This window comes from Pseudophryne corroboree, unplaced genomic scaffold (genome assembly GCF_028390025.1).
Source record: "Pseudophryne corroboree isolate aPseCor3 unplaced genomic scaffold, aPseCor3.hap2 scaffold_623, whole genome shotgun sequence".
Classification (NCBI taxonomy): Eukaryota; Metazoa; Chordata; class Amphibia; order Anura; family Myobatrachidae; genus Pseudophryne; species Pseudophryne corroboree.
In genome coordinates this window covers 46,122-65,592 of record NW_026970219.1, presented here as the reverse complement: position 1 = coordinate 65,592, position 19,471 = coordinate 46,122, and the positions used below count along the sequence as shown (strand labels likewise).

The 19,471-nt window shown below is 34.5% G+C and overlaps 5 non-coding genes across 5 annotated transcripts; all 5 read left to right on the top strand.

Moving 5' to 3' along the window:
- The first annotated feature begins 421 nt into the window (after positions 1 to 421).
- TRNAN-GUU (transfer RNA asparagine (anticodon GUU)) lies at positions 422 to 495 on the top strand. The gene has a single exon. It is a non-coding gene; the product is annotated as a tRNA-Asn (tRNA).
- Positions 496 to 10,923: 10,428 nt separating this feature from the next.
- Positions 10,924 to 10,997, top strand: TRNAN-GUU (transfer RNA asparagine (anticodon GUU)). The gene has a single exon. It is a non-coding gene; the product is annotated as a tRNA-Asn (tRNA).
- Positions 10,998 to 13,258: 2,261 nt separating this feature from the next.
- Positions 13,259 to 13,332, top strand: TRNAY-AUA (transfer RNA tyrosine (anticodon AUA)). The gene has a single exon. It is a non-coding gene; the product is annotated as a tRNA-Tyr (tRNA).
- Positions 13,333 to 15,596: 2,264 nt separating this feature from the next.
- On the top strand, positions 15,597 to 15,670 carry TRNAN-AUU (transfer RNA asparagine (anticodon AUU)). Its single transcript has one exon. It is a non-coding gene; the product is annotated as a tRNA-Asn (tRNA).
- Positions 15,671 to 16,765: 1,095 nt separating this feature from the next.
- Positions 16,766 to 16,839, top strand: TRNAN-AUU (transfer RNA asparagine (anticodon AUU)). Its single transcript has one exon. It is a non-coding gene; the product is annotated as a tRNA-Asn (tRNA).
- Positions 16,840 to 19,471: the final 2,632 nt, after the last annotated feature.

The following is a 19,471-nucleotide window of genomic DNA, read 5'->3' as shown; positions in this document are numbered from 1 at the left end:
AGGGTAAAGAAAATTAAGTGGATTTTTGAAAGAAAACTATACTGTCAATATACTATTAAAACAAATTAAAATGGTAAAAGTTATTGTACTTTAAGTAAAAATAAAAGAGCAAAAATATCAATCCCAGTTTTGATTACTTAAATTAACAAAAAAAATGCATATAGCAAAGGATAGTTTCAATCTGCCTACCTCTGGGTTATGGGTCCAGCATGCTTCCATTGCAGTACTCTGCTGCCCATGTAAGTGCAAGAGATCCTGAAGCACTCACTCATCATGGGAAAGTACCAATGTGTTTATTCGTTGGTTGATGGAAGAAACATCTTACAAAAACTCTCCAGATTATTGATTTTTTAATGTTTTTCTAGGAAACGTTCTAGATGTATGCTTATTAGCCTTTGTCAGTATGTACTTTTTGCAAAGTGTCTCTGTGGCGCAATCGGTTAGTGTGTTTGGCTGTTAACCAAAAGGTTGGTGGTTCAATCCCACCCAGGGACGTAATTAACCTTGTGATCAGATTTTGGTGATATTTAAGTAGACAAGTCAAAATTTCAAACCTCCTCTTATGGTGTAGGGTACATGGCCTTCTCTGATGTAATCAGAGTTAGATTTGATTCAGTGATTTTATAAAAAACAGCTAGGAAGCACAATTTAGCAGTGGGTTGCAGAGAAAAAAAATATGCTGGCAGAAAAATCCAATCGAGTGATTAAACAGCTCTTCATTTTCTGGCTTTATTTTTATGCTAACAAATTTGTTCTCTGAAAAGTGTCCACAAAGCCAAGTCTCTGATTAACACCTTTGTAAGGATGGTTTTTCACCTATTACTAAATTAAACTTGCTTCATTGGAAAGGCAGCAAGATGCATCCTCATTTCAATGTCTACTGAAATAATACAAGTTGACACCAGGAAACATTAACGCCACTGCATCCTTGCTGCTTTCTCATGTGGAAGTCTGTTTAATGTGAAAACAAGGTGATATCTAATTAGCACACAGGTAAGGAATTAAGAAAATCTTTATTTAAGGGTGAAGATGTTTCTCACAAAATTGTTGACCCAATGCATCATTGAAATTCAAGCTGGAAAGATGATTTTAATATATCACTTGTACATTTTGTATTGCTCTTCTGGTGACAATGTAGTTTGTTTTTGTCAATTACCATTTTAATAATAGGGTAAAGAAAATGAAGTGGATTTTTGAAAGAAAACAATACTGTCAATATACTATTAAAACAAATTAAAATGGTAAAAGTTATTGTACTTTAAGTAAAAATAAAAGAGACAAAATATCAATCCCAGTTTTGGATTACTTTAATTAACAAAAAAAAATGCATATAGCAGAGGATAGTTTCAATCTGCCTACCTCTGGGTTATGGGCCCAGCATGCTTCCATTGCAGTACTCTGCTGCACATGTAAGTGCAAGAGATCCTGAAGCACTCACTCATCATGGGAAAGTACCAATGTGTTTCTTCGTTGGTTGATGGAAGAAACATCTTACAAAAACTCTCCAGATTATTGACTTTTTAAAGTTTTTCTAGGAAACGTTTTAGATGAATGCTTATTAGCCTTTGTCAGTATGAACTTTTGCAAAGTGTCTCTGTGGCGCAATCAGTTAGTATGTACGGCTATTAACCAAAAGGTTGTTGGTTCAATCCCACCCAGGGACCTAATTGACCTTGTTATCAGATTTTGGTGATCTTTAAGTAGACAAGTCAAATTTCATACCCCCTGTTATGGTGTAGGGTACCTGGCCTTCTCTGATGTAATCAGAGTTAGATTTGATTCAGTGATTTTATAAAAACATCTAGGAAGCACAATTTAGCAGTGGGTTGCAGAGAAAAAGAAATATGCTGGCAAAAAAATCAAATTGCGTGATTAAACAGCTCTTCATTTTCTGGCTTTATTTTTATGCTAACAAATTTGTTCTCTGAAAAGTGTCCACAAAGCCAAGTCTCTGATTAACACCTTTGTAGGGATGGTTTTTCACCTATTACTAAATTAAACTTGCTTCATTGGAAAGGCAGCAAGATGCATCCTCATTTCAATGTCTACTGAAATAATACAGGTTGACACCAGGAAACATTAACGCCACTGCATCCTTGCTGCTTTCTCATGTGGAAGTCTGTTTAATGTGAAAACAAGGTGATATCTAATTAGCACACAGGTAAGAAATTACGAAAATCTTTATTTAAGGGTGAAGATGTTTCTCACAAAATTGTTGCCCCAATGCATCATTGAAATTCAAGCTGGAAAGATGATTTTAATATATCACTTGTACATTTTGTATTGCTCTTCTGGTGACAATGTAGTTTTTTTTGTCAATTACCATTTTAATAATAGGGTAAAGAAAATTAAGTGGATTTTTGAAAGAAAACTATACTGTCAATATACTATTAAAACAAATTAAAATGGTAAAAGTTATTGTACTTTAAGTAAAAATAAAAGAGCAAAAATATCAATCCCAGTTTTGATTACTTAAATTAACCCAAAAAAATGCATATAGCAAAGGATAGTTTCAATCTGCCTACCTCTGGGTTATGGGTCCAGCATGCTTCCATTGCAGTACTCTGCTGCACATGTAAGTGCAAGAGATCCTGAAGCACTCCCTCATCATGGGAAAGTACCAATGTGTTTATTCATTGGTTGATGGAAGAAACATCTTACAAAAACTCTCCAGATTATTGATTTTTTAATATTTTTCTAGGAAACGTTCTAGATGTATGCTTATTAGCCTTTGTCAGTATGGACTGTTTGCAAAGTGTCTCGGTGGCGCAATCGGTTAGTGTGTTCGGCTATTAACCAAAAGGTTGGTGGTTCAATCCCACCCAGGGACGTAATTGACCTTGTGATCAGATTTTGGTGATATTTAAGTAGACAAGTCAAAATTTCAAACCCCCTCTTATTGTGTAGGGTACCTGGCCTTCTCTGATGTAATCAGAGTTAGATTTGATTCAGTGATTTTATAAAAAACAGCTAGGAAGCACAATTTAGCAGTGGGTTGCAGAGAAAAAAAATATGCTGGCAGAAAAATCCAATTGAGTGATTAAACAGCTCTTCATTTTCTGGAATTTATTTTTATGCTAACAAATTTGTTCTCTGAAAAGTGTCCACAAAGCCAAGTCTCTGATTAACACCTTTGTAAGGATGGTTTTTCACCTATTACTAAATTAAACTTGCTTCATTGGAAAGGCAGCAAGATGCATCCTCATTTCAATGTCTACTGAAATAATACAGGTTGACACCAGGAAACATTAACGCCACTGCATCTTTGCTGCTTTCTCACATGGAAGTCTGTTTAATGTGAAAACAAGGTGATATCTAATTAGCACACAGGTAAGGAATTACGAAAATCTTTATTTAAGGGTGAAGATGTTTCTCACAAAATTGTTGCCCCAATGCATCATTGAAATTCAAGCTGGAAAGATGATTTTAATATATCACTTGTACATTTTGTATTGCTCTTCTGGTGACAATGTAGTTTTTTTGTCAATTACCATTTTAATAACAGGGTAAAGAAAATTAAGTGGATTTTTGAAAGAAAACTATACTGTCAATATACTATTAAAACAAATTAAAATGGTAAAAGTTATTGTACTTTAAGTAAAAATAAAAGAGCAAAAATATCAATCCCAGTTTTGATTACTTAAATTAACAAAAAAAATGCATATAGCAAAGGATAGTTTCAATCTGCCTACCTCTGGGTTATGGGTCCAGCATGCTTCCATTGCAGTACTCTGCTGCCCATGTAAGTGCAAGAGATCCTGAAGCACTCACTCATCATGGGAAAGTACCAATGTGTTTATTCATTGGTTGATGGAAGAAACATCTTACAAAAACTCTCCAGATTATTGATTTTTTAATGTTTTTCTAGGAAACGTTCTAGATGTATGCTTATTAGCCTTTGTCAGTATGTACTTTTTGCAAAGTGTCTCTGTGGCGCAATCGGTTAGTGTGTTTGGCTGTTAACCAAAAGGTTGGTGGTTCAATCCCACCCAGGGATGTAATTAACCTTGTGATCAGATTTTGGTGATATTTAAGTAGACAAGTCAAAATTTCAAACCTCCTCTTATGGTGTAGGGTACATGGCCTTCTCTGATGTAATCAGAGTTAGATTTGATTCAGTGATTTTATAAAAAACAGCTAGGAAGCACAATTTAGCAGTGGGTTGCAGAGAAAAAAAATTTGCTGGCAGAAAAATCCAATCGAGTGATTAAACAGCTCTTCATTTTCTGGCTTTATTTTTATGCTAACAAATTTGTTCTCTGAAAAGTGTCCACAAAGCCAAGTCTCTGATTAACACCTTTGTAAGGATGGTTTTTCACCTATTACTAAATTAAACTTGCTTCATTGGAAAGGCAGCAAGATGCATCCTCATTTCAATGTCTACTGAAATAATACAAGTTGACACCAGGAAACATTAACGCCACTGCATCCTTGCTGCTTTCTCATGTGGAAGTCTGTTTAATGTGAAAACAAGGTGATATCTAATTAGCACACAGGTAAGGAATTAAGAAAATCTTTATTTAAGGGTGAAGATGTTTCTCACAAAATTGTTGACCCAATGCATCATTGAAATTCAAGCTGGAAAGATGATTTTAATATATCACTTGTACATTTTGTATTGCTCTTCTGGTGACAATGTAGTTTGTTTTTGTCAATTACCATTTTAATAATAGGGTAAAGAAAATGAAGTGGATTTTTGAAAGAAAACAATACTGTCAATATACTATTAAAACAAATTAAAATGGTAAAAGTTATTGTACTTTAAGTAAAAATAAAAGAGACAAAATATCAATCCGAGTTTTGGATTACTTTAATTAACAAAAAAAAATGCATATAGCAGAGGATAGTTTCAATCTGCCTACCTCTGGGTTATGGGCCCAGCATGCTTCCATTGCAGTACTCTGCTGCACATGTAAGTGCAAGAGATCCTGAAGCACTCACTCATCATGGGAAAGTACCAATGTGTTTCTTCGTTGGTTGATGGAAGAAACATCTTACAAAAACTCTCCAGATAATTGACATTTTAAAGTTTTTCTAGGAAACGTTTTAGATGAATGCTTATTAGCCTTTGTCAGTATGAACTTTTGCAAAGTGTCTCTGTGGCGCAATCAGTTAGTATGTACGGCTATTAACCAAAAGGTTGGTGGTTCAATCCCACCAATTGACCTTGTTATCAGATTTTGGTGATATTTAAGTAGACAAGTCAAATTTCATACCCCCTGTTATGGTGTAGGGTACCTGGCCTTCTCTGATGTAATCAGAGTTAGATTTGATTCAGTGATTTTATAAAAACATCTAGGAAGCACAATTTAGCAGTGGGTTGCAGAGAAAAAGAAATATGCTGGCAAAAAAATCAAATTGCGTGATTAAACAGCTCTTCATTTTCTGGCTTTATTTTTATGCTAACAAATTTGTTCTCTGAAAAGTGTCCACAAAGCCAAGTCTCTGATTAACACCTTTGTAGGGATGGTTTTTCACCTATTACTAAATTAAACTTGCTTCATTGGAAAGGCAGCAAGATGCATCCTCATTTCAATGTCTACTGAAATAATACAAGTTGACACCAGGAAACATTAACGCCACTGCATCCTTGCTGCTTTCTCATGTGGAAGTCTGTTTAATGTGAAAACAAGGTGATATCTAATTAGCACACAGGTAAGAAATTCCGAAAATCTTTATTTAAGGGTGAAGATGTTTCTCACAAAATTGTTGCCCCAATGCATCTTTGAAATTCAAGCTGGAAAGATGATTTTAATATATCACTTGTACATTTTGTATTGCTCTTCTGGTGACAATGTAGTTTTTTTTGTCAATTACCATTTTAATAATAGGGTAAAGAAAATTAAGCGGATTTTTGAAAGAAAACTATACTGTCAATATACTATTAAAACAAATTAAAATGGTAAAAGTTATTGTACTTTAAGTAAAAATAAAAGAGCAAAAATATCAATCCCAGTTTTGATTACTTAAATTAACAAAAAAAAATGCATATAACAAAGGATAGTTTCAATCTGCCTACCTCTGGGTTATGGGTCCAGCATGCTTCCATTGCAGTACTCTGCTGCACATGTAAGTGCAAGAGATCCCGAAGCACTCCCTCATCATGGGAAAGTACCAATGTGTTTATTCATTGGTTGATGGAAGAAACATCTTACAAAAACTCTCCAGATTATTGATTTTTTAATGTTTTTCTAGGAAACGTTCTAGATGTATGCTTATTAGCCTTTGTCAGTATGTACTGTTTGCAAAGTGTCTCTGTGGCGCAATCGGTTAGTGTGTTCGGCTATTAACCAAAAGGTTGGTGGTTCAATCCCACCCAGGGACGTAATTAACCTTGTGATCAGATTTTGGTGATATTTAAGTAGACAAGTCAAAATTTCAAACCTCCTCTTATGGTGTAGGGTACATGGCCTTCTCTGATGTAATCAGAGTTAGATTTGATTCAGTGATTTTATAAAAAACAGCTAGGAAGCACAATTTAGCAGTGGGTTGCAGAGAAAAAAAATATGCTGGCAGAAAAATCCAATCGAGTGATTAAACAGCTCTTCATTTTCTGGCTTTATTTTTATGCTAACAAATTTGTTCTCTGAAAAGTGTCCACAAAGCCAAGTCTCTGATTAACACCTTTGTAAGGATGGTTTTTCACCTATTACTAAATTAAACTTGCTTCATTGGAAAGGCAGCAAGATGCATCCTCATTTCAATGTCTACTGAAATAATACAAGTTGACACCAGGAAACATTAACGCCACTGCATCCTTGCTGCTTTCTCATGTGGAAGTCTGTTTAATGTGAAAACAAGGTGATATCTAATTAGCACACAGGTAAGGAATTAAGAAAATCTTTATTTAAGGGTGAAGATGTTTCTCACAAAATTGTTGACCCAATGCATCATTGAAATTCAAGCTGGAAAGATGATTTTAATATATCACTTGTACATTTTGTATTGCTCTTCTGGTGACAATGTAGTTTGTTTTTGTCAATTACCATTTTAATAATAGGGTAAAGAAAATGAAGTGGATTTTTGAAAGAAAACAATACTGTCAATATACTATTAAAACAAATTAAAATGGTAAAAGTTATTGTACTTTAAGTAAAAATAAAAGAGACAAAATATCAATCCCAGTTTTGGATTACTTTAATTAACAAAAAAAAAATGCATATAGCAGAGGATAGTTTCAATCTGCCTACCTCTGGGTTATGGGCCCAGCATGCTTCCATTGCAGTACTCTGCTGCACATGTAAGTTCAAGAGATCCTGAAGCACTCACTCATCATGGGAAAGTACCAATGTGTTTCTTCGTTGGTTGATGGAAGAAACATCTTACAAAAACTCTCCAGATTATTGACTTTTTAAAGTTTTGCTAGGAAACGTTTTAGATGAATGCTTATTAGCCTTTGTCAGTATGGAAATTTGCAAAGTGTCTCTGTGGCGCAATCAGTTAGTATGTACGGCTTTTAACCAAAAGGTTGGTGGTTTAATCCCACCTAGGGACCTAATTGACCTTGTTATCAGATTTTGGTGATCTTTAAGTAGACAAGTCAAAATTTCAAACCCCCTGTTAAGGTGTAGGGTACTTGGCCTTCTCTGATGTAATCAGAGTTAGATTTGATTCAGTGATTTTATAAAAACAGCTAGGAAGCACAATTTAGCAGTGGGTTGCAGAGAAAAAAAATATGCTGGCAGAAAAATCCAATTGAGTGATTAAACAGCTCTTTATTTTCTGGCTTTATTTTTATGCTAACAAATTTGTTCTCTGAAAAGTGTCCACAAAGCCAAGTCTCTGATTAACACCTTTGTAAGGATGGTTTTTCACCTATTACTAAATTAAACTTGCTTCATTGGAAAGGCAGCAAGATGCATCCTCATTTCAATGTCTACTGAAATAATACAGGTTGACACCAGGAAACATTAACGCCACTGCATCCTTGCTGCTTTCTCATGTAAAAGTCTGTTTAATATGAAAACAAGGTGATATCTAATTAGCACACAGGTAAGGAATTAAGAAAATCTTTATTTAAGGGTGAAGATGTTTCTCACAAAATCGTTGCCCCAATGCATCATTGAAATTCAAGCTGGAAAGATGATTTTAATATATCACTTGTACATTTTGTATTGCTCTTCTGGTGACAATGTAGTTTGTTTTTGTCAATTACCATTTTAATAATAGGGTAAAGAAAATGAAGTGGATTTTTGAAAGAAAACAATACTGTCAATATACTATTAAAACAAATTAAAATGGTAAAAGTTATTGTACTTTAAGTAAAAATAAAAGAGCCAAAATATCAATCCCAGTTTTGGATTACTTTAATTAACAAAAAAAAATGCATATAGCAGAGGATAGTTTCAATCTGCCTACCTCTGGGTTATGGGCCCAGCATGCTTCCATTGCAGTACTCTGCTGCACATGTAAGTGCAAGAGATCCTGAAGCACTCACTCATCATGGGAAAGTACCAATGTGTTTCTTCGTTGGTTGATGGAAGAAACATCTTACAAAAACTCTCCAGATTATTGACTTTTTAAAGTTTTTCTAGGAAACGTTTTAGATGAATGCTTATTAGCCTTTGTCAGTATGAACTTTTGCAAAGTGTCTCTGTGGCGCAATCAGTTAGTATGTACGGCTATTAACCAAAAGGTTGGTGGTTCAATCCCACCCAGGGACCTAATTGACCTTGTTATCAGATTTTGGTGATCTTTAAGTAGACAAGTCAAATTTCATACCCCCTGTTATGGTGTAGGGTACCTGGCCTTCTCTGATGTAATCAGAGTTAGATTTGATTCAGTGATTTTATAAAAACATCTAGGAAGCACAATTTAGCAGTGGGTTGCAGAGAAAAAGAAATATGCTGGCAAAAAAATCTAATTGCGTGATTAAACAGCTCTTCATTTTCTGGCTTTATTTTTATGCTAACAAATTTGTTCTCTGAAAAGTGTCCACAAAGCCAAGTCTCTGATTAACACCTTTGTAGGGATGGTTTTTCACCTATTACTAAATTAAACTTGCTTCATTGGAAAGGCAGCAAGATGCATCCTCATTTCAATGTCTACTGAAATAATACAGGTTGACACCAGGAAACATTAACGCCACTGCATCCTTGCTGCTTTCTCATGTGGAAGTCTGTTTAATGTGAAAACAAGGTGATATCTAATTAGCACACAGGTAAGAAATTACGAAAATCTTTATTTAAGGGTGAATATGTTTCTCACAAAATTGTTGCCCCAATGCATCATTGAAATTCAAGCTGGAAAGATGATTTTAATATATCACTTGTACATTTTGTATTGCTCTTCTGGTGACAATGTAGTTTTTTTTGTCAATTACCATTTTAATAATAGGGTAAAGAAAATTAAGTGGATTTTTGAAAGAAAACTATACTGTCAATATACTATTAAAACAAATTAAAATGGTAAAAGTTATTGTACTTTAAGTAAAAATAAAAGAGCAAAAATATCAATCCCAGTTTTGATTACTTAAATTAACAAAAAAAAATGCATATAGCAAAGGATAGTTTCAATCTGCCTACCTCTGGGTTATGGGTCCAGCATGCTTCCATTGCAGTACTCTGCTGCACATGTAAGTGCAAGAGATCCTGAAGCACTCCCTCATCATGGGAAAGTACCAATGTGTTTATTCATTGGTTGATGGAAGAAACATCTTACAAAAACTCTCCAGATTATTGATTTTTTAATATTTTTCTAGGAAACGTTCTAGATGTATGCTTATTAGCCTTTGTTAGTATGTACTGTTTGCAAAGTGTCTTGGTGGCGCAATCGGTTAGTGTGTTCGGCTATTAACCAAAAGGTCGGTGGTTCAATCCCACCCAGGGACGTAATTGACCTTGTGATCAGATTTTGGTGATATTTAAGTAGACAAGTCAAAATTTCAAACCCCCTCTTATTGTGTAGGGTACCTGGCCTTCTCTGATGTAATCAGAGTTAGATTTGATTCAGTGATTTTATAAAAAACAGCTAGGAAGCACAATTTAGCAGTGGGTTGCAGAGAAAAAAAATATGCTGGCAGAAAAATCCAATTGAGTGATTAAACAGCTCTTCATTTTCTGGAATTTATTTTTATGCTAACAAATTTGTTCTCTGAAAAGTGTCCACAAAGCCAAGTCTCTGATTAACACCTTTGTAAGGATGGTTTTTCACCTATTACTAAATTAAACTTGCTTCATTGGAAAGGCAGCAAGATGCATCCTCATTTCAATGTCTACTGAAATAATACAGGTTGACACCAGGAAACATTAACGCCACTGCATCTTTGCTGCTTTCTCACATGGAAGTCTGTTTAATGTGAAAACAAGGTGATATCTAATTAGCACACAGGTAAGGAATTACGAAAATCTTTATTTAAGGGTGAAGATGTTTCTCACAAAATTGTTGCCCCAATGCATCATTGAAATTCAAGCTGGAAAGATGATTTTAATATATCACTTGTACATTTTGTATTGCTCTTCTGGTGACAATGTAGTTTTTTTGTCAATTACCATTTTAATAACAGGGTAAAGAAAATTAAGTGGATTTTTGAAAGAAAACTATACTGTCAATATACTATTAAAACAAATTAAAATGGTAAAAGTTATTGTACTTTAAGTAAAAATAAAAGAGCAAAAATATCAATCCCAGTTTTGATTACTTAAATTAACAAAAAAAATGCATATAGCAAAGGATAGTTTCAATCTGCCTACCTCTGGGTTATGGGTCCAGCATGCTTCCATTGCAGTACTCTGCTGCCCATGTAAGTGCAAGAGATCCTGAAGCACTCACTCATCATGGGAAAGTACCAATGTGTTTATTCGTTGGTTGATGGAAGAAACATCTTACAAAAACTCTCCAGATTATTGATTTTTTAATGTTTTTCTAGGAAACGTTCTAGATGTATGCTTATTAGCCTTTGTCAGTATGTACTTTTTGCAAAGTGTCTCTGTGGCGCAATCGGTTAGTGTGTTTGGCTGTTAACCAAAAGGTTGGTGGTTCAATCCCACCCAGGGACGTAATTAACCTTGTGATCAGATTTTGGTGATATTTAAGTAGACAAGTCAAAATTTCAAACCTCCTCTTATGGTGTAGGGTACATGGCCTTCTCTGATGTAATCAGAGTTAGATTTGATTCAGTGATTTTATAAAAAACAGCTAGGAAGCACAATTTAGCAGTGGGTTGCAGAGAAAAAAAATATGCTGGCAGAAAAATCCAATCGAGTGATTAAACAGCTCTTCATTTTCTGGCTTTATTTTTATGCTAACAAATTTGTTCTCTGAAAAGTGTCCACAAAGCCAAGTCTCTGATTAACACCTTTGTAAGGATGGTTTTTCACCTATTACTAAATTAAACTTGCTTCATTGGAAAGGCAGCAAGATGCATCCTCATTTCAATGTCTACTGAAATAATACAAGTTGACACCAGGAAACATTAACGCCACTGCATCCTTGCTGCTTTCTCATGTGGAAGTCTGTTTAATGTGAAAACAAGGTGATATCTAATTAGCACACAGGTAAGGAATTAAGAAAATCTTTATTTAAGGGTGAAGATGTTTCTCACAAAATTGTTGACCCAATGCATCATTGAAATTCAAGCTGGAAAGATGATTTTAATATATCACTTGTACATTTTGTATTGCTCTTCTGGTGACAATGTAGTTTGTTTTTGTCAATTACCATTTTAATAATAGGGTAAAGAAAATGAAGTGGATTTTTGAAAGAAAACAATACTGTCAATATACTATTAAAACAAATTAAAATGGTAAAAGTTATTGTACTTTAAGTAAAAATAAAAGAGACAAAATATCAATCCCAGTTTTGGATTACTTTAATTAACAAAAAAAAATGCATATAGCAGAGGATAGTTTCAATCTGCCTACCTCTGGGTTATGGGCCCAGCATGCTTCCATTGCAGTACTCTGCTGCACATGTAAGTGCAAGAGATCCTGAAGCACTCACTCATCATGGGAAAGTACCAATGTGTTTCTTCGTTGGTTGATGGAAGAAACATCTTACAAAAACTCTCCAGATTATTGACATTTTAAAGTTTTTCTAGGAAACGTTTTAGATGAATGCTTATTAGCCTTTGTCAGTATGGAAATTTGCAAAGTGTCTCTGTGGCGCAATCAGTTAGTATGTATGGCTTTTAACCAAAAGGTTGGTGGTTTAATCCCACCCAGGGACCTAATTGACCTTGTTATCAGATTTTGGTGATCTTTAAGTAGACAAGTCAAAATTTCAAACCCCCTGTTATGGTGTAGGGTACTTGGCCTTCTCTGATGTAATCAGAGTTAGATTTGATTCAGTGATTTTATAAAAACAGCTAGGAAGCACAATTTAGCAGTGGGTTGCAGAGAAAAAAAATATGCTGGCAGAAAAATCCAATTGAGTGATTAAACAGCTCTTTATTTTCTTGCTTTATTTTTATGCTAACAAATTTGTTCTCTGAAAAGTGTCCACAAAGCCAAGTCTCTGATTAACACCTTTGTAAGGATGGTTTTTCACCTATTACTAAATTAAACTTGCTTCATTGGAAAGGCAGCAAGATGCATCCTCATTTCAATGTCTACTGAAATAATACAGGTTGACACCAGGAAACATTAACGCCACTGCATCCTTGCTGCTTTCTCATGTAAAAGTCTGTTTAATATGAAAACAAGGTGATATCTAATTAGCACACAGGTAAGGAATTAAGAAAATCTTTATTTAAGGGTGAAGATGTTTCTCACAAAATCGTTGCCCCAATGCATCATTGAAATTCAAGCTGGAAAGATGATTTTAATATATCACTTGTACATTTTGTATTGCTCTTCTGGTGACAATGTAGTTTTTTTTGTCAATTACCATTTTAATAATAGGGTAAAGAAAATTAAGTGGATTTTTGAAAGAAAACTATACTGTCAATATACTATTAAAACAAATTAAAATGGTAAAAGTTATTGTACTTTAAGTAAAAATAAAAGAGCAAAAATATCAATCCCAGTTTTGATTACTTAAATTAACAAAAAAAATGCATATAGCAAAGGATAGTTTCAATCTGCCTACCTCTGGGTTATGGGTCCAGCATGCTTCCATTGCAGTACTCTGCTGCACATGTAAGTGCAAGAGATCCTGAAGCACTCACTCATCATGGGAAAGTACCAATGTGTTTATTCATTGGTTGATGGAAGAAACATCTTACAAAAACTCTCCAGATTATTGATTTTTTAATATTTTTCTAGGAAACGTTCTAGATGTATGCTTATTAGCCTTTGTCAGTATGTACTGTTTACAAAGTGTCTCGGTGGCGCAATCGGTTAGTGTGTTCGGCTATAAACCAAAAGGTTGGTGGTTCAATCCCACCCAGGGACGTAATTGACCTTGTGATCAGATTTTGGTGATATTTAAGTAGACAAGTCAAAATTTCAAACCCCCTCTTATTGTGTAGGGTACCTGGCCTTCTCTGATGTAATCAGAGTTAGATTTGATTCAGTGATTTTATAAAAAACAGCTAGGAAGCACAATTTAGCAGTGGGTTGCAGAGAAAAAAAATATGCTGGCAGAAAAATCCAATCGAGTGATTAAACAGCTCTTCATTTTCTGGCTTTATTTTTATGCTAACAAATTTGTTCTCTGAAAAGTGTCCACAAAGCCAAGTCTCTGATTAACACCTTTGTAAGGATGGTTTTTCACCTATTACTAAATTAAACTTGCTTCATTGGAAAGGCAGCAAGATGCATCCTCATTTCAATGTCTACTGAAATAATACAAGTTGACACCAGGAAACATTAACGCCACTGCATCCTTGCTGCTTTCTCATGTGGAAGTCTGTTTAATGTGAAAACAAGGTGATATCTAATTAGCACACAGGTAAGGAATTAAGAAAATCTTTATTTAAGGGTGAAGATGTTTCTCACAAAATTGTTGACCCAATGCAACATTGAAATTCAAGCTGGAAAGATGATTTTAATATATCACTTGTACATTTTGTATTGCTCTTCTGGTGACAATGTAGTTTGTTTTTGTCAATTACCATTTTAATAATAGGGTAAAGAAAATGAAGTGGATTTTTGAAAGAAAACAATACTGTCAATATACTATTAAAACAAATTAAAATGGTAAAAGTTATTGTACTTTAAGTAAAAATAAAAGAGACAAAATATCAATCCCAGTTTTGGATTACTTTAATTAACAAAAAAAAAATGCATATAGCAGAGGATAGTTTCAATCTGCCTACCTCTGGGTTATGGGCCCAGCATGCTTCCATTGCAGTACTCTGCTGCACATGTAAGTTCAAGAGATCCTGAAGCACTCACTCATCATGGGAAAGTACCAATGTGTTTCTTCGTTGGTTGATGGAAGAAACATCTTACAAAAACTCTCCAGATTATTGACTTTTTAAAGTTTTTCTAGGAAACGTTTTAGATGAATGCTTATTAGCCTTTGTCAGTATGGACTTTCGCAAAGTGTCTCTGTGGCGCAATCAGTTAGTATGTACGGCTATTAACCAAAAGGTTGGTGGTTCAATCCCACCCAGGGACCTAATTGACCTTGTTATCAGATTTTGGTGATCTTTAAGTAGACAAGTCAAAATTTCAAACCCCCTGTTATGGTGTAGGGTACCTGGCCTTCTCTGATGTAATCAGAGTTAGATTTGATTCAGTGATTTTATAAAAACAGCTAGGAAGCACAATTTAGCAGTGGGTTGCAGAGAAAAAAAATATGCTGGCAGAAAAATCCAATTGAGTGATTAAACAGCTCTTTATTTTCTGGCTTTATTTTTATGCTAACAAATTTGTTCTCTGAAAAGTGTCCACAAAGCCAAGTCTCTGATTAACACCTTTGTAGGGATGGTTTTTCACCTATTACTAAATTAAACTTGCTTCATTGGAAAGGCAGCAAGATGTATCCTCATTTCAATGTCTACTGAAATAATACAGGTTGACACCAGGAAACATTAACGCCACTGCATCCTTGCTGCTTTCTCATGTGGAAGTCTGTTTAATGTGAAAACAAGGTGGTATCTAATTAGCACACAGGTAAGGAATTACGAAAATCTTTATTTAAGGGTGAAGATGTTTCTCACAAAATTGTTGCCCCAATGCATCATTGAAATTCAAGCTGGAAAGATGATTTTAATATATCACTTGTACATTTTGTATTGCTCTTCTGGTGACAATGTAGTTTTTTTGTCAATTACCATTTTAATAACAGGGTAAAGAAAATTAAGTGGATTTTTGATAGAAAACTATACTGTCAATATACTATTAAAACAAATTAAAATGGTAAAAGTTATTGTACTTTAAGTAAAAATAAAAGAGCCAAAATATCAATCCCAGTTTTGGATTACTTTAATTAACAAACAAAAAAATGCATATAGCAGAGGATAGTTTCAATCTGCCTACCTCTGGGTTATGGGCCCAGCATACTTCCATTGCAGTACTCTGCTGCACATGTAAGTGCAAGAGATCCTGAAGCACTCACTCATCATGGGAAAGTACCAATGTGTTTCTTCGTTGGTTGATGGAAGAAACATCTTACAAAAACTCTCCAGATTATTGACTTTTTAAAGTTTTTCTAGGAAACGTTTTAGATGAATGCTTATTAGCCTTTGTCAGTATGGACTTTTGCAAAGTGTCTCTGTGGTGCAATCGGTTAGTGTGTTTGGCTATTAACCAAAAGGTTGGTGGTTCAATCCCACCCAGGGACATAATTAACCTTGTGATCAGATTTTGGTGATATTTAAGTAGACAAGTCAAAATTTCAAACCTCATCTTATGGTGTAGGGTACATGGCCTTCTCTGATGTAATCAGAGTTAGATTTGATTCAGTGATTTTATAAAAAACAGCTAGGAAGCACAATTTAGCAGTGGGTTGCAGAGAAAAAAAATATGCTGGCAGAAAAATCCAATCGAGTGATTAAACAGCTCTTCATTTTCTGGCTTTATTTTTATGCTAACAAATTTGTTCTCTGAAAAGTGTCCACAAAGCCAAGTCTCTGATTAACACCTTTGTATGGATGGTTTTTCACCTATTACTAAATTAAACTTGCTTCATTGGAAAGGCAGCAAGATGCATCCTCATTTCAATGTCTACTGAAATAATACAAGTTGACACCAGGAAACATTAACGCCACTGCATCCTTGCTGCTTTCTCATGTGGAAGTCTGTTTAATGTGAAAACAAGGTGATATCTAATTAGCACACAGGTAAGGAATTAAGAAAATCTTTATTTAAGGGTGAAGATGTTTCTCACAAAATTGTTGCCCCAATGCATCATTGAAATTCAAGCTGGAAAGATGATTTTAATATATCACTTGTACATTTTGTATTGCTCTTCTGGTGACAATGTAGTTTTTTTGTCAATTACCATTTTAATAACAGGGTAAAGAAAATTAAGTGGATTTTTGATAGAAAACTATACTGTCAATATACTATTAAAACAAATTAAAATGGTAAAAGTTATTGTACTTTAAGTAAAAATAAAAGAGCCAAAATATCAATCCCAGTTTTGGATTACTTTAATTAACAAACAAAAAAATGCATATAGCAGAGGATAGTTTCAATCTGCCTACCTCTGGGTTATGGGCCCAGCATACTTCCATTGCAGTACTCTGCTGCACATGTAAGTGCAAGAGATCCTGAAGCACTCACTCATCATGGGAAAGTACCAATGTGTTTCTTCGTTGGTTGATGGAAGAAACATCTTACAAAAACTCTCCAGATTATTGACTTTTTAAAGTTTTTCTAGGAAACGTTTTAGATGAATGCTTATTAGCCTTTGTCAGTATGGACTTTTGCAAAGTGTCTCTGTGGTGCAATCGGTTAGTGTGTTTGGCTATTAACCAAAAGGTTGGTGGTTCAATCCCACCCAGGGACATAATTAACCTTGTGATCAGATTTTGGTGATATTTAAGTAGACAAGTCAAAATTTCAAACCTCATCTTATGGTGTAGGGTACATGGCCTTCTCTGATGTAATCAGAGTTAGATTTGATTCAGTGATTTTATAAAAAAACAGCTAGGAAGCACAATTTAGCAGTGGGTTGCAGAGAAAAAAAATATGCTGGCAGAAAAATCCAATCGAGTGATTAAACAGCTCTTCATTTTCTGGCTTTATTTTTATGCTAACAAATTTGTTCTCTGAAAAGTGTCCACAAAGCCAAGTCTCTGATTAACACCTTTGTAAGGATGGTTTTTCACCTATTACTAAATTAAACTTGCTTCATTGGAAAGGCAGCAAGATGCATCCTCATTTCAATGTCTACTGAAATAATACAAGTTGACACCAGGAAACATTAACGCCACTGCATCCTTGCTGCTTTCTCATGTGGAAGTCTGTTTAATGTGAAAACAAGGTGATATCTAATTAGCACACAGGTAAGGAATTAAGAAAATCTTTATTTAAGGGTGAAGATGTTTCTCACAAAATTGTTGACCCAATGCAACATTGAAATTCAAGCTGGAAAGATGATTTTAATATATCACTTGTACATTTTGTATTGCTCTTCTGGTGACAATGTAGTTTGTTTTTGTCAATTACCATTTTAATAATAGGGTAAAGAAAATGAAGTGGATTTTTGAAAGAAAACAATACTGTCAATATACTATTAAAACAAATTAAAATGGTAAAAGTTATTGTACTTTAAGTAAAAATAAAAGAGACAAAATATCAATCCCAGTTTTGGATTACTTTAATTAACAAAAAAAAAAAATGCATATAGCAGAGGATAGTTTCAATCTGCCTACCTCTGGGTTATGGGCCCAGCATGCTTCCATTGCAGTACTCTGCTGCACATGTAAGTTCAAGAGATCCTGAAGCACTCACTCATCATGGGAAAGTACCAATGTGTTTCTTCGTTGGTTGATGGAAGAAACATCTTACAAAAACTCTCCAGATTATTGACTTTTTAAAGTTTTTCTAGGAAACGTTTTAGATGAATGCTTATTAGCCTTTGTCAGTATGGACTTTTGCAAAGTGTCTCTGTGGCGCAATCAGTTAGTATGTACAGCTATTAACCAAAAGGTTGGTGGTTCAATCCCACCCAGGGACCTAATTGACCTTGTTATCAGATTTTGGTGATCTTTAAGTAGACAAGTCAAATTTCATATCCCCCTGTTATGGTGTAGGGTACCTGGCCTTCTCTGATGTAATCAGAGTTAGATTTGATTCAGTGATTTTATAAAAACATCTAGGAAGCACAATTTAGCAGTGGGTTGCAGAGAAAAAGAAATATGCTGGCAAAAAAATCAAATTGCGTGATTAAACAGCTCTTCATTTTCTGGCTTTATTTTTATGCTAACAAATTTGTTCTCTGAAAAGTGTCCACAAAGCCAAGTCTCTGATTAACACCTTTGTAGGGATGGTTTTTCACCTATTACTAAATTAAACTTGCTTCATTGGAAAGGCAGCAAGATGCATCCTCATTTCAATGTCTACTGAAATAATACAGGTTGACACCAGGAAACATTAACGCCACTGCATCCTTGCTGCTTTCTCATGTGGAAGTCTGTTTAATGTGAAAACAAGGTGATATCTAATTAGCACACAGGTAAGAAATTACGAAAATCTTTATTTAAGGGTGAAGATGTTTCTCACAAAATTGTTGCCCCAATGCATCATTGAAATTCAAGCTGGAAAGATGATTTTAATATATCACTTGTACATTTTGTATTGCTCTTCTGGTGACAATGTAGTTTTTTTTGTCAATTACCATTTTAATAATAGGGTAAAGAAAATTAAGTGGATTTTTGAAAGAAAACTATACTGTCAATATACTATTAAAACAAATTAAAATGGTAAAAGTTATTGTACTTTAAGTAAAAATAAAAGAGCAAAAATATCAATCCCAGTTTTGATTACTTAAATTAACAAAAAAAAATGCATATAGCAAAGGATAGTTTCAATCTGCCTACCTCTGGGTTATGGGTCCAGCATGCTTCCATTGCAGTACTCTGCTGCACATGTAAGTGCAAGAGATCCTGAAGCACTCACTCATCATGGGAAAGTACCAATGTGTTTATTCATTGGTTGATGGAAGAAACATCTTACAAAAACTCTCCAGATTATTGATTTTTTAATATTTTTCTAGGAAACGTTCTAGATGTATGCTTATTAGCCTTTGTCAGTATGTACTGTTTGCAAAGTGTCTCGGTGGCGCAATCGGTTAGTGTGTTTGGCTATTAACCAAAAGGTTGGTGGTTCAATCCCACCCAGGGACGTAATTGACCTTGTGATCAGATTTTGGTGATATTTAAGTAGACAAGTCAAAATTTCAAACCCCCTCTTATTGTGTAGGGTACCTGGCCTTCTCTGATGTAATCAGAGTTAGATTTGATTCAGTGATTTTATAAAAAAACAGCTAGGAAGCACAATTTAGCAGTGGGTTGCAGAGAAAAAAAATATGCTGGCAGAAAAATCCAATTGAGTGATTAAACAGCTCTTCATTTTCTGGAATTTATTTTTATGCTAACAAATTTGTTCTCTGAAAAGTGTCCACAAAGCCAAGTCTC